Below are 12,562 nucleotides of genomic sequence, written 5' to 3'. Positions count from 1 at the left end.
GAAAGATGGCTCGAGCAGCCAGATGAAGTACAAGCTGGCTGTCCTGAAACAGAATGCCTTTCAAAAGTTTCCATAAGGCGTTGGCCACTTGTTAAAACTGGACGGTAGAATCCTTGCCTGAGCCACGTCCCGTCTGCAGGCGGCAGGCCTCAGAGCCCATTCCCAGCTCAGCGCTGAGCCAGTGCGTGAAACCAGCTTCCAAGAACACATAATTCTCTGCCTGGCGAGTGGACGCTCTCCTTGGCGGCCCGCGCCTCCTCTTCTCCCTCAGAAACACAGACGGACAGGGCTGTTGGATCAGCATCCTCTCTCTCCAAAAAGCCAAGTCTTGCGTGTTCCCACCAGGGGGCGCCCCAGACACGAACGCCTCCGTCTCTTTGTTGAGTACCTACTGTGTGCCCTTGGACTCCCGAGAAGCGTCGGAACCGCGGTACCGCACGCTCGCATTTGGGCCTGGGTGTTGGAGGCCAGGAGAGGGGAGCGAACGGAGTTTCAGCGCAGAGGGAAGGCCACGGCAGAGTGGACGCGGAGCCGGCTGTGGGAGTACAGCGCCGCTCTCAGGCGCAAAGGGACTGGGGCCCAGGCATTCACGTCGGGACTTTGGCTAAGCAAGCCAGAGCGAGGAGAACACTCTAGACTGAGGAGATGCCTAAGAAAACACATGCATGGTCTGTGCTGGGAAACCCCAGTTCTAGAGCCTGCTGGAACACAGGCAAGGGTGTCAGCAGGATGAGGGTAGGCGGTCCGAACCAAAGGGGGACGGGTTCTCAGTCCCTATATTTGGACCCCAATTCTTCTTCCAACATTTATTTATTTATTTATTTATTCCCTAACATTTAGAAACCATGGCTCTGATTCTATTGTACTAACTTTGAAATGCTCGCCCTGGCTCTTTTCTCTAAAAGACTATCTGTCCGTGGTAGCAAGGCCAGAGCATGCCCATGGTCAATGAGGAGGGGCTGTGTCCCCTCTAGCACATTCCTGATGTCAAGGGAGAGCAGGGACTGGTGACTGGAGGGGTTTCTTGAGTTGCTGGTGTGAATTAGTGCAGAGTCAAGGCTCCTCCCCTACCCCCATCCCCAGTGGCCTACTGGGTGTAAGTGTGCCAGAGAACGTGTCACCAAGGGCTGAGTCTAGAATGGGCTCATTGATGTCATCATCTATCCAGCTGAGTTTATGGAGGTCACAGCAGCTCGACAGAAGAAAATGTGATTAGCAGCTTTCCCAAAATAATTGCTGACTTAATTGTGCTTGAGATTTTGCAATTGATACAATTATGGAAAACTGTTTCCATATATTTCTACAACTTCAGGACCAAAAAAGATATTCTCTGCCTCTGTTCAACAATGAAGGAATCCACTTTTTAGTGCTTCTGACAGTTGGCCAGTGTCCCACAACCCCACGAGGTAGGCTGCTCTCATTGTGAATGTCTCTGTACTACAAACCCTTCGATCTATGGAGCTGACATCAGTGCCTGGGAGTTTTACCCAGTGCTGGTTCTAATTCTGTCCCTCCTATCTGCAGAGATAGATCTGTACTCCCTTTCCTACATAGGAGTGCTTCAGAGTTTGACCTAATCTTTCCTTCCAAGGAAAACTCTTGGTTTTCCTTGTTTGGCTCACCCAAAAAGGCCCCCAGACTCTCTGCCATCCTGCTAGTGGATCTCAGTGGGTCCACTTGCTAGTGGATTCCAGCAGGATCAGAGGCAGAGACATGAGTCTGCGAGGACCTTGCTGAGTCAGGCTGGGTCCCCAGGCCAGGGGTCTGCTGATCTCTGAGCCGAGTGGACAGCTGCTGAAAGGGGGGAAATCAGTTGTTTGGGGCCAAGTAGATGCTGAAATGGGGGCAGAACGGATCCAAGGATCGTAGCTCGGGGAGGCCCGAGAGGGGATGAGGCCAGGAGAGGCCTGGTCCCTTGACAGATAGGGCAGGGATCAGGGGAAGAGAGCGGCTACCAGCTGGGCTAAGGCGAGAGGCGCCTTTCTCAGAGCTGGCTTGTGTAAGACGTTGGCTGAGAGCTGCTTCTTATTAGGGGGCTCAGAGTTTTTCTTGGCAGTTCAGCCCAGCGAGTCTGATATGGGCTGAGAGGAGCCTGACTCACAGGGCCAGAGGTCAGGATGGCGGGAGAGGAGTCGGGGGGCAGCATAGTGTCTGCCGGGCCATCTGCAGTCTGTCAGGGAGACAGGCTGGTGGTCAGCGCCATGGGGGCTCTGTCTCTCTGGGTTCTTCTGAAAGGCCAGGGCCGGTGCCCGTAGCCAGGGACCTGACCAGCCCCTGGGTGGGGTTGGGGGAGGAGGCCGGACCTGCTTGGATTTCCTCCTTAGATCTTGGGCATCCTTGTGTTTGGAAGGGCATTCGGAGGGGGTCACCACGCCCTTCTCAGTGGACATTCTTTCAGTGGGATGACCCTTCGACACGGTGTAGAGTGAGCTCCTGCCTCACCACATCCCCAAACCAGCAATCACCGAGCTGTCAAATTTCACGTCAAGGGTCTCATCTACATGAGTCTATTTTGTCCCTCTCGGCCAGGCCCTTTCCTGCCCAGGTCAGCTCCTAGCTGGCCTCCCTGACTTCAGCTCCACAGTTCCTCTCCACCTTGCCACGGGTGATGGATGAATTACCTTAAAACATGACTTGGTCATGCCAGTGCTCAGAAAGCTTCCGAGATACTTTGTCTCCTGTCTGAGTGGCTTGCTACTGGAACTGGGTGATTACTGCTTTTATGTTTTTGTGTTTGTTTATGTTTTAAAATTTTATTTATTTTTAAGAATTATTAATTAATTAATTTGAGAGAGAGAGAGAGAGAGAGCACGCATGCGCATGTGAGGGTGCAAGGAAGAGCAGAGCGGGGAGGGGCAGAGGCAGTGGAAGAAAGAATCTCAAGCAGATTCCCAGCTGAGCGGAGCAGGATGTGGGACTCGAGCTCATGACCCGAGCCAAAACCAAGAGTCAGATGCTTAACCAACGGAGCTACCCAGCCAGGTACCCCTACATTTTTTTTTAAATAAAAATTTCAGGGGTGCCTGGGTGGATCGGTCATTTAAGCCTCTGCCTTCAGCTTAAATCATGATCCCAGGGTTCTGGGATCGAGTCCCACATCGGGCTCCCTACTCAGCGGGGAGCCTGCTTCTCCCTCTCCTTGTGCCTCTCCACCTGCTTGTGCCCTCTCTCTCTCTCTTTCTAATACACGAATAAAATCTTAAAAAAATAAAATAAAATAAAGGAAAAATTTCTAGGAGGACATTTTGACTCTGTAGGTGACTGCTTTGGGGGTGTCCCCAGAGGACACCTCGGCACTGGTTGGGGCTGCCTGGGGGGAAAAAAGGCAGCCGTGTTCTTGCTCTCCCACAGCTCTGCCTTGGGGTGACAGGGCCCCACCTGTGTGGGAACCACTCCCCCGCTTCTCTGTCCCACGTGCCCCTGCTCTGGGCAGGAAGCCCCCCTCTGGGCCCAGGGCTATCTCAGGCTCCATCTGTTTCCATGTGTGTCATTCTCCATTAGGGCCTGACCCTGCCCACATGCCCCAAGCTCTGTCGCTGGCGGAATGCCTTCCTGACCCTTGGGCCAGGCAGTCCTTGGGTCTACTTCCCACTGTAGTCATCAGACACTACGCAAACTCATGCACACTTGCACTCCCACATAAGTACACACACTCAGATATGTGCATGCACGCATACACTTATACACACTATACACACTCATGCTCGTACTCACACACACACGTGTATGTGTACACACACACAGGTACACATACTAACACACGCTCGTAATCACACACATACACACACGTGTTTGTGTACACACATGCTCATGCACACTATACACACTCATGCTCGTACTCACACACGTGTATATGTACACACATGCTCATACACATGCACACACAATGAATTCTGTGGATCTGGCACTGCTCTAACCCTTCATGCATATGGTGTTCCTTACTTTACAGAGTACTCCCCGGTCAAGAGCTGCATTTGTTTCCCAGAGTGATCCATGATGGGGAGAGAGGCAGGGGGTACATTTCTCATTTCACAGGCCCAGGGAAGGGAGTGCACTCAGGGGAGTCACATGGGGGGTGGACACAGTGGCTGGGACTGACCCGGCCTCCTAATTCTCAGGCCTGGGCTCTGTCCACAACAGTGTCACTGACTCCCTCGGCTGCAGGCCACAGGCTCTGCCCTGAGGACAGCTCACGTGGAACCCTGGGGGCCAGCGGGTTCTCCATTCTCCCTGGGGCCTGGCTTTATGCCGTTGAGGTTCCTGGTGTTTGGCTTTAATGTGGACAGACATATGCCTCCTTTCAGGACCTGAACGGTGGCATAAAGCTGGGACTTCGTGCTGTAACCTGGAGCCATATGCAGCCCGGGTCTTCCACTTGACAGGGACACAGTTCGTCCGCACTTGACCTCTCTAAGGACTTAGTCTGTTACATCCTTTAGGCCCTAGAGCTACTCCTTTCTTTTCAACAAAACCCTGATCATGTTTTCCCGGCACAGATGTTTATTTTCTAGAACTGACACCGATTAGAGCGGGGAGGCAGGGCTGTCCCTGAGAGGGTGTGGAAACTGGGATAGATCCCATCAGGCGCTGTCCCCGGAGCCTCTACTTCGGGTACATCTCAGAGTTAGGTGACATCCAAGGCCTTCTGGGAGACGGAGTGGAGGCGCTCTGAAGGGGCTGGAGTTGGTGTCGGGTGCCGTTCACGGGATGCTAAATCTCAGGTCGGAAGCACGAGCCCCGGGGGGCCCCAGGGCTAGGTTCTCCCTGCGCAGCCTCGGGGGGGGGGCCCGGAGACGGTGCGTCTCAGTGTTTTGTAACGGGCTTGGGAGGGGGAGGCAGGGCTTCCCCCAGTCACCTCCAGTCTTCAAAACTGACCTCGTTTTCTGCAGGTGCTGAACCTGCTTCGTCGCTGTTGTCATCTGGTTTGGTGGGAAAACAGTTGGGCCGGTAGGGGGCGCTGCTGTTCGCAGAGCACCTCTCCCTTCCCCTTCAGGTGAGCCCTCCTCCCTTTAAACCCCAAGGGCAGAGATTCTCATCCAGGACAGCGCAGGGCTGTCCTTCGCTAGGGCTCCTCCTCCAGGGAGTGTGACTTCCGTGGTCTGGGGTGCGACCTGGGCACTGGAAGCCTGAGGAGCTCTCTAGGTGATGCCGAGGGGCAGCCCGCGAAAGGCAGTGCCCCGGACCACTTCTCACTGCCTTGCTACGCAAAGGTACCTGTGGGCTGAGGACCAGCTGCATTTCCAAATGCAGGCTCTGGGCCCCTTTCTCAGAAGAGGAATCTGCATTTGAACAAGACCCTTAGGCGTGGGGGTCTGGGGGGCTAGTGCTCTTGCTGGGGGCCAGTGGCGGGGCGGCGGGGGGGGGGGGCTCTGGGTATGGAGAGCTATGATGGAGAAGGGAGCTGGAGTGTGCGAGGAGAGGGCCTGGGAACCATCTCCACTCATTTTAGAACTTTGGTTGAATGGTCAAAGCGTTCAGTAAACAAGTGAAACAGATTTAGATTTAGCAACAGCAAAACCAAAATGAAACCAAAGCTAGATTTACGACTTAAATATCGTTCACATTCTCTATCTCCAGACGAAAGGAGGTGGTGAGCGCCCCAGTCCTTTCCAGCACGTGCCCTGGCCTGTCGAAGCTATATCCCTGCTTCTCATGCACCCCGCGCTGGGTCCTAGCCACAGCGTGCTCCCGAGGAAGCTGGCTTGGACGGGCTGCTCGATTTCTGAAATAAAAACGGAGCACTTGTGGAAATGGAGGCTCATCCCATTGTTGAAAATACTTAAATCAAAAGCTCATGTTTGCCTTATAAATTCCTACAAGACCATAAAGAGGAGACACAGACGGGTCATGGCTGTGAATAGCCCCAAAGAGGACGGAAGCATGGACCTATGTTGGGGCGACTCAAGGTTAGGAGGCTTTAGCTACGACATGTCATGCAGCCCTGCTGGGAACTCCAGTGGGAACACTCGGGTGGGGGCCTGGGGGCTGCAGGAAGGAAGGGCACGAGTAAGAACATCCGCAATCAAACGGAGTTTGTGCCAATCAAAGAAGACAGAATAGAGAGCGCCCCCGCCTGGCCTGCAAGGGGACATCCCGTGGAGGTAGTGAGAAGAGGAACACAGCTGGGACTGGGAGAAAGGAACATGCAGAGGACAGGGAACCACAGGTAGACATAAGGGAAGGGGAGAAAACGCAGAGTCACAGCACAGTAGGAGGGCTGAAATGCTGGCTGGAAAGGATGTGCCAAGAAGGGATGGAGCTGGAGAGGAAGGGGGCTGGGGAGACAGATGGGAGCTCCTGAGCCTTTTGTCCATGCTCTGAAGGGGCCACAGCGTTCTAGCTGCCAGACTCTCTGACGAGGCCTCTCCCTCCTCCTCCCTCCTCGCATGAATCCTGTGAAGGATGGAGCAACAGCCTTCCCGGAGAAGAGGAAGCGAGGCGACCCATCACACAGCCCTGTGCGTGGCTCCTGGCGCGTCATCGGGGCTCAGAGAGAGCCAGCCCCTGGAACAGCTCCTTAAGAAGGAGAACCAGAGAGAGGCTGGCGTGGAAATGGGGACTTAATTCCAGCTTCATCTCACCCTTTCTTCTCCTTCATGCCTAACCAGATTTACCAAACGAGCTTGAAGAAGCCACTTGGGGTTATACCCGTTGATTGTTAAAGAATGTAGGCATTTGGCAAGTGGTCGAAGACATTTGCCAAGAAGCTTGTCCTCTGAACCCCTGCCGCTTGGCTGAGGTAATGGGAGAGATAAGTTGGCTATATTTAAGCAGCCAAGACTCTGCAGAGATGGAATCTGTCTGGACATCACTGGGAAAAAAATGGAGTTTGTTGTGAAATCTCTGAAGATGTGTTTTCTGGAGAGCATCTGAAAGGAAGGTGAGTGTAGATGAGCACCCCACTGGGATGGTCACAATGAGTGGAACCAAAAGCACAGCCTGGGGAGTCCACCCAGATTCTAGCTCCACCACCTACCATGGCACCACGTGGGGCACGGAGTCCTTCTCATCTGGGAGGCAGGATGGTGGTTACTACTTCATAAGGCAACACGCAGAGGGCTGAGCAGCCCACCACCTCGCATGTTGTAGGTGTCAACAAATGTCACTTTCTGCCTATGCCCTCCCGGTTTTTCTGGGGCTGTTCATAAGCTTGAAAGTCTCCAACTACCAGGAATTTAATGAGAGTGGATTTGCTGATGTAAATACTTAGAAATGTTGACCTTCCTAAAACACGAATAATGCGAATATTGTGCATTCAGTCAAATGTGTTTGTTGAGTACCTACTATGTGCCAGTCACTAGTCATTCAACAGTGAGCAAGCAAAAGCTCTTCTTGTCCTCATGGAAACAAAAAGGCACAATGTGAGTGTCCAGGGATAGGATCGCCCTGGTTCCACTGCAGGGGCCGGTAGGGAATGAAGCTGGAAATGAGGGGAGCATCTTTTGGTTGTCTCAGTGGCTGAGGGGTACAACTATTATTTACCGAGCGAAGGCCCGGGAGACTAAACATGCTGCAATACACAGGACAAGCCTATATGACAAGGGACAGTCCCCCACAAAATGCTCAGTGAGGAAAGCTGGTAGGCAAAGGATGAAAGAAGTCATGAAAACCAAAAACTTGCCTATTGGTAGAAAGATTTTCAATATCATTTTCCTAAGGTAAATTTTTAAGAGATCTTTGAATTGAATGTGAAGGAGTTGTGTGTCCTGTTTCTTTCTGTTTTTCAGCATTTATAGGCACATCCCTCTTCTTCTAGGCCTGTCCTTCCTTGTAATGATTTCTTTGTGGTGATGCTCCTTAGCCCCTCATGTCCAGAGCTGATACGACTGTGAAATAAGAAGTAGGATTTGACCAGGACTCCCAGACTTGTAGTGTTTTGCCTCTAGATGGGGTCCAGCCCTGGTTAGGGGTGAGGATGGGGATCAGAGATCAGGGAGCAGGCAAATGGCTCATCTGGGGATCCAACCCCATTGTCTTGGCTGCATTAATTCTACACCCTAACCCGCCAGGACAAGAGGCAAGTAGAGTATGCCTCTCAGAACTGATGACCCATTTCTAGCATCTTCAGGGGCGTTTGAGGTGCTAAGACATAAACACTTTTGGGGAAATGCCTTAAAATGAGATGACAATATCACCACCCAATAATCATATTCTTTTTATTTTAAGCCCTTCATTGTCATGTTTATAAAGTCATATGTAATTGCCGTAAAAATTTCAATTACTGAAGAGCACAGGAAGAATACAGAGGCTTCCTGACCCGTCCCAAATGCAGAAATGGCCATTACAGACACCTCTCTGCTCGTATTCCCAAGCAGCAAAGAGAAAACAGACAAAATTATTTTCTAGTAATAGGATCATGCCTTATGAGCTATTTGTTTTATTTTTCTTTTTTTGCTTTTGAGCTATTGATTTTTAAGGGAAAGTATCATATTTAATTTGGTATGACTTAAACAAAAGAAAAATGAATTAAAGTGAAGCCAGAGAAAGTGCCAAACTTCAGATAAATGTTAGTCATCACGGGAAATATTTTTAGTTTTTATAACCTTTTAAGGCTAAGAAAACAGAAAAACCATTAAAAAAATTAAGAACTTAGTATCTTTCAAAAAGCCTCCCAGGTTTCATATTGAGGTAGTACTCCTGCCACCTTACTAGAAAAATTAAAAAATTGGTTTTATTATGTTTTTATCAATTTTTACTAAATTTTAAAAAAGATTATTTACTTATTTGACAGAGAGAGAGTGAGAGATCACAAGTAGGCAAAGAGGCAGGCAGAGAGAGAGGGGGAAGCAGGCTCCCTGCCCAGCAGAGAGCCCAATGTGGGGCTCGATCCCTGGACCTTGGGATCATGACCTGAACCGTAGGCAGAGGCTCAACCCACTGAGCCACCCAGGTGCCCCAATTTTTACTAATTTTACTACTATTATTATTTTTGCTTTGTCAAGGTTTATACCATTTCATTCTATTCTTTAGTTATAATTCATAGTTGTTAGACATTTCTATTTCTATCTATAGAAAAAAGAATATATACATATTCATTCTTAAGTAGAAGTAGAAATATATATATATATATATACTCTACTCTTTTTTTTTTTTTTAAGATTTTATTTATTTATTTGACAGACAGAAATCACAAGTAGACGGAGAGGCAGGCAGAGAGAGAGGAGGAAGCAGGCTCCCTGCTGAGCAGAGAGCCCGATGTGGGACTCGATCCCAGGACGCTGGGATCATGACCTGAGCCGAAGGCAGCGGCTTAACCCACTGAGCCACCCAGGCGCCCCTATATACTCTACTCTTAAGTAGAGTATACATATATATATTTATACATATTTTATATAGGGTACACACACATATATATATGTATATATTTTATGTATATATATATATTTATATATATTTTATTCATCTTCATAAAAAGGAATTCATTGATTATCACTAATTCTTTTATTATGGTTTATATGTTCCCAAGTTCTTATTGTGGGTGACATTTTATGAGACACACACACAATACATAATTCATATACATGTATATTCACAGGGAAGCCTCCTAGATGCTTTCCCTCTTGAGCTACTTCATTTTGGGGAATGCTTGTATGCTGCTTAAAGGACAAAGCTATTCATTCGTCACGAATTTGCTGAGTGTCTAATGAGTGCACTCCAGAGCCTAAAATCTTGACATTGATGAAAATATCTCCAAGGATATCTCACAAAGTTGCATTGAGACATTCCAAGTCCTTTCCAAATCAGAGTGACATTACACAAAAGAGCTCATGTATGGGATTAGGCCATTATGAAGACGTGTGGCAGCCAGCTGCCACAGTGGCCCTTAGTGGCCCTTGCCTCCCCTGCTCACAGAGCTGACCTGTGTAACTGGCCAGAACTCACAGCAACGAGGCTCTGTGGCTTCTGAGACTGGGTTGTGAAAGCCATGGCCACTTGAGCCTGGCGCTCCTGGGTCACTGGAGCTGGGGGAGATGCTGCCATGGCATGATGACCCTCCAGCAGCCTTAGGAGCTCCTGGTGGCGAGTAACTGAGACCTCCTGGCAACAAGCACCATCAGCAAGCTAGCTGCACGACAGAGTCATCTTGAGAGCAGATCTTCCAGCTCTGCAGAAGCCTTCAGACTACAGCAGCCCCTTGACTGAGCCCCGTCTCATTAGAGACCCTAAGACAGAACCACCTAGCTGTGCTGCTCCCAGATTCCTGGCCAAAGACATTTTTGCTGCTGTTTTAAGTTGCTAAGTTTTGGGCAATTTGTTACACATCAGTAGATAACTAACACATTAGCCATTAATACCTCTTCAAGGATCTAATTAGCCAGTCTCTTAGCTTGTCCCCAAACACCAAATTTTTTATGGAGGGAAAAGCTCTTGGGGAGAAAGAAGGAATGGACACTTACTGATCACCTACTATGTGGTAGGTACCGTTACCTGTGTTATCTTAACTAATCCCCATAGCAACCATGTAGAATAGAGTAGGGGGCATCTTCTTACCCGTTTGGAGGTACCCTGCTGCCAAAATGAGGTGACAGTTCATATAAGAAAGATCTGCTGGTCTCACACTTTTGCAGGAAATCGGGTTCCTATTGATTGAGCGTCATGAGGCAGAAATGTCTCTTGGGTAGAAAAACTGGCTTGGCGTCAGCTGTGAAACAATCACGCACTAATTGAGGAATGTATATACCTCGCCCTGTGGTTCACTGTGTGGGGATACACCTGAGAAGTACCAATCAGCATTACCTTCAAGGAGGTTTAATGCAGAGACAACATTTAAAGGCGAGAACAGAATCAGAAAGCAAAGTAAGAAAGTACTGAAACAGTGAGTGTGTTTCATCATTAGATTACTTTGCTGTCCTTAGCAAGGACCTCTCATCTGCAAGTCTTGTGGCCTTAAAGGATGTGAAAGACACGACCTCCAGGGCTGAGGGCTGGTTAGACATGTAAAAACACCATAGGATGTATTATTTGGGAGGTTCCATGCTGGAACCCATAGCATGGCTTGCTCAATCCTTCTAGGGTACCATACTCTGCTCAAGAGGCTAGAAAGATAAAAATCAAATTTTTCAGCCTCCCTTGCAGCTTAGGTTTTAGAATAAAATCAGGCATTGTCAGTTAGAGGCATGTAGGCAAAATCCAGAAGGTACAAGTGAAACAGAAGTCTTGATCTTTCAGCTCTTCTTTTGTGGAAGCAAGGTCACGGACAGATGATGTTTTCTGCCCCTCGATGCTTAGCCACCAGCATTGTGGGATTTGAGGGGTGGGAGCTACAGGGACCTCATGAGTCTGGCTTCCCGATTCCTGGAATATCATGGTGGGTTCTTGAACTCCGTAGTTTCAGTTGTGGCCTTGGAAGTAGTAGTTCCCATGGTAGATCAGTTTCATAGTGTTTCGGGAGTCACTTCTGTCCCAACCTAGAAAGATCACTCCTCTAACTCTGCCTCAAATTTCCTGAGCCCCTAAATTCCTGTATTAAATCCCTTTCTCCTTAAAATACTTCTAGTGGCTTCTGCTTTCTGTACTAAACCCTGAGCAAAAGATGCCATAAGAAAGGAGATTAAGGCGGGCAAGAATTGCATGGAGCACAGGGTGTGGTGCATAAACACTGAAAAAGAAATAAAATTAAATTAAAAAAAAAAAAAAAGGGCGATTGCAGCAGGGGATAGGAGGGCAGGGGTAATTTGGAAGGAATTGTTGGAGGAGCTAATGTTTTAGCTTAAAGGAAGAAGGGTTTTAAATGGTCCAGAAGAAGAGATGAAGGCTTCCAAGCAGGAATGATGACAAGAGTCTGTTTCTCTTCCCCCCCAGTTGGTACCTCCCTATTGCCTTCTACCCTTCAGCAGGATGGGCTATGGGTTTAGTCAAGGCCTGGCCTTGAATGAATAGTCACTTGGAGTTTCTCTTTGCTGTCATGGAAAGTGTGGGATTTCAGCATGGGATTCAATACCCAGAACACAGAGTCTCATGGAACCCCCTCATGGCTCCTGCAAAGACAAATACATTTGGAGAAGCCAGTGCACTTCCTCTCCAGTGGCCTTCCTTCATCGCCCTGCTGGAAACCGTATGCTGCTGTGTGGGCTCCGCTCCTGATCACCTATCTCCCTGGGGGAGGATAAAACGGAGGGACCAGGTGTTCCCTGACATGGCAAATCAGAAGAAAAATCACTGTATCGGGAGTGAGGAGACCTGGGGTCTAAATTTAGCTCTGCTGCCTACCAGCTGTTTAACCTTGGGCAAGTTTAATGAATAACCGAAACTTCACTGTTTTGTGAATCTGCCCACCTTTCTCCATTTTAGAGGCTGCAGCCTTAATTCAGGCCATTATCCTTTCTCCTGCTCTACCTCCCGTGTACCCCTCTTGTGTATGCCCCACAACCCATTCTCCTTAGCGTGTTCAGAATAATCTTGCAAGAATGCAAATCAGGTCATATTGTCCCTTCTTCAAAAGACTCCTTCCCAGCTTCCCAGTGCTCCCATGATGCCCAAACTGCTAGGCAGGACTTCAAATCCGACTTGGTCTCAGTGGACCTCTCCACCCTCCTCTCTAGAAGATGCTGTTTCTTTAAAA

At 49.1% G+C, this 12,562-nt stretch overlaps 1 long non-coding RNA gene across 9 annotated transcripts in view; it reads left to right on the top strand.

Moving 5' to 3' along the window:
• Positions 1 to 12,562, top strand: part of LOC132023592 (uncharacterized) — a 46,004-nt gene that overhangs the window by 5,610 nt on the left and 27,832 nt on the right. For 6 of the 9 annotated variants that reach the window (XR_009405997.1, XR_009405993.1, XR_009405996.1 and 3 more), the window contains exons 1-4: positions 4,581 to 4,721; positions 4,890 to 4,993; positions 5,578 to 5,906; positions 6,609 to 6,880. This is a non-coding gene — a long non-coding RNA (uncharacterized LOC132023592). Of the gene's footprint in view, positions 1 to 4,580; positions 4,722 to 4,889; positions 4,994 to 5,577; positions 5,907 to 6,608; positions 6,881 to 12,562 lie in introns of those variants that run through there. The other 3 variants (XR_009406000.1, XR_009405999.1, XR_009405998.1) reach the window with 1 other exon arrangement.

The sequence above is a fragment of the Mustela nigripes genome, chromosome 8 (assembly GCF_022355385.1).
Source record: "Mustela nigripes isolate SB6536 chromosome 8, MUSNIG.SB6536, whole genome shotgun sequence".
Taxonomy (NCBI): Eukaryota; Metazoa; Chordata; class Mammalia; order Carnivora; family Mustelidae; genus Mustela; species Mustela nigripes.
This window is presented reverse-complemented; position numbering and strand designations above follow the sequence as displayed.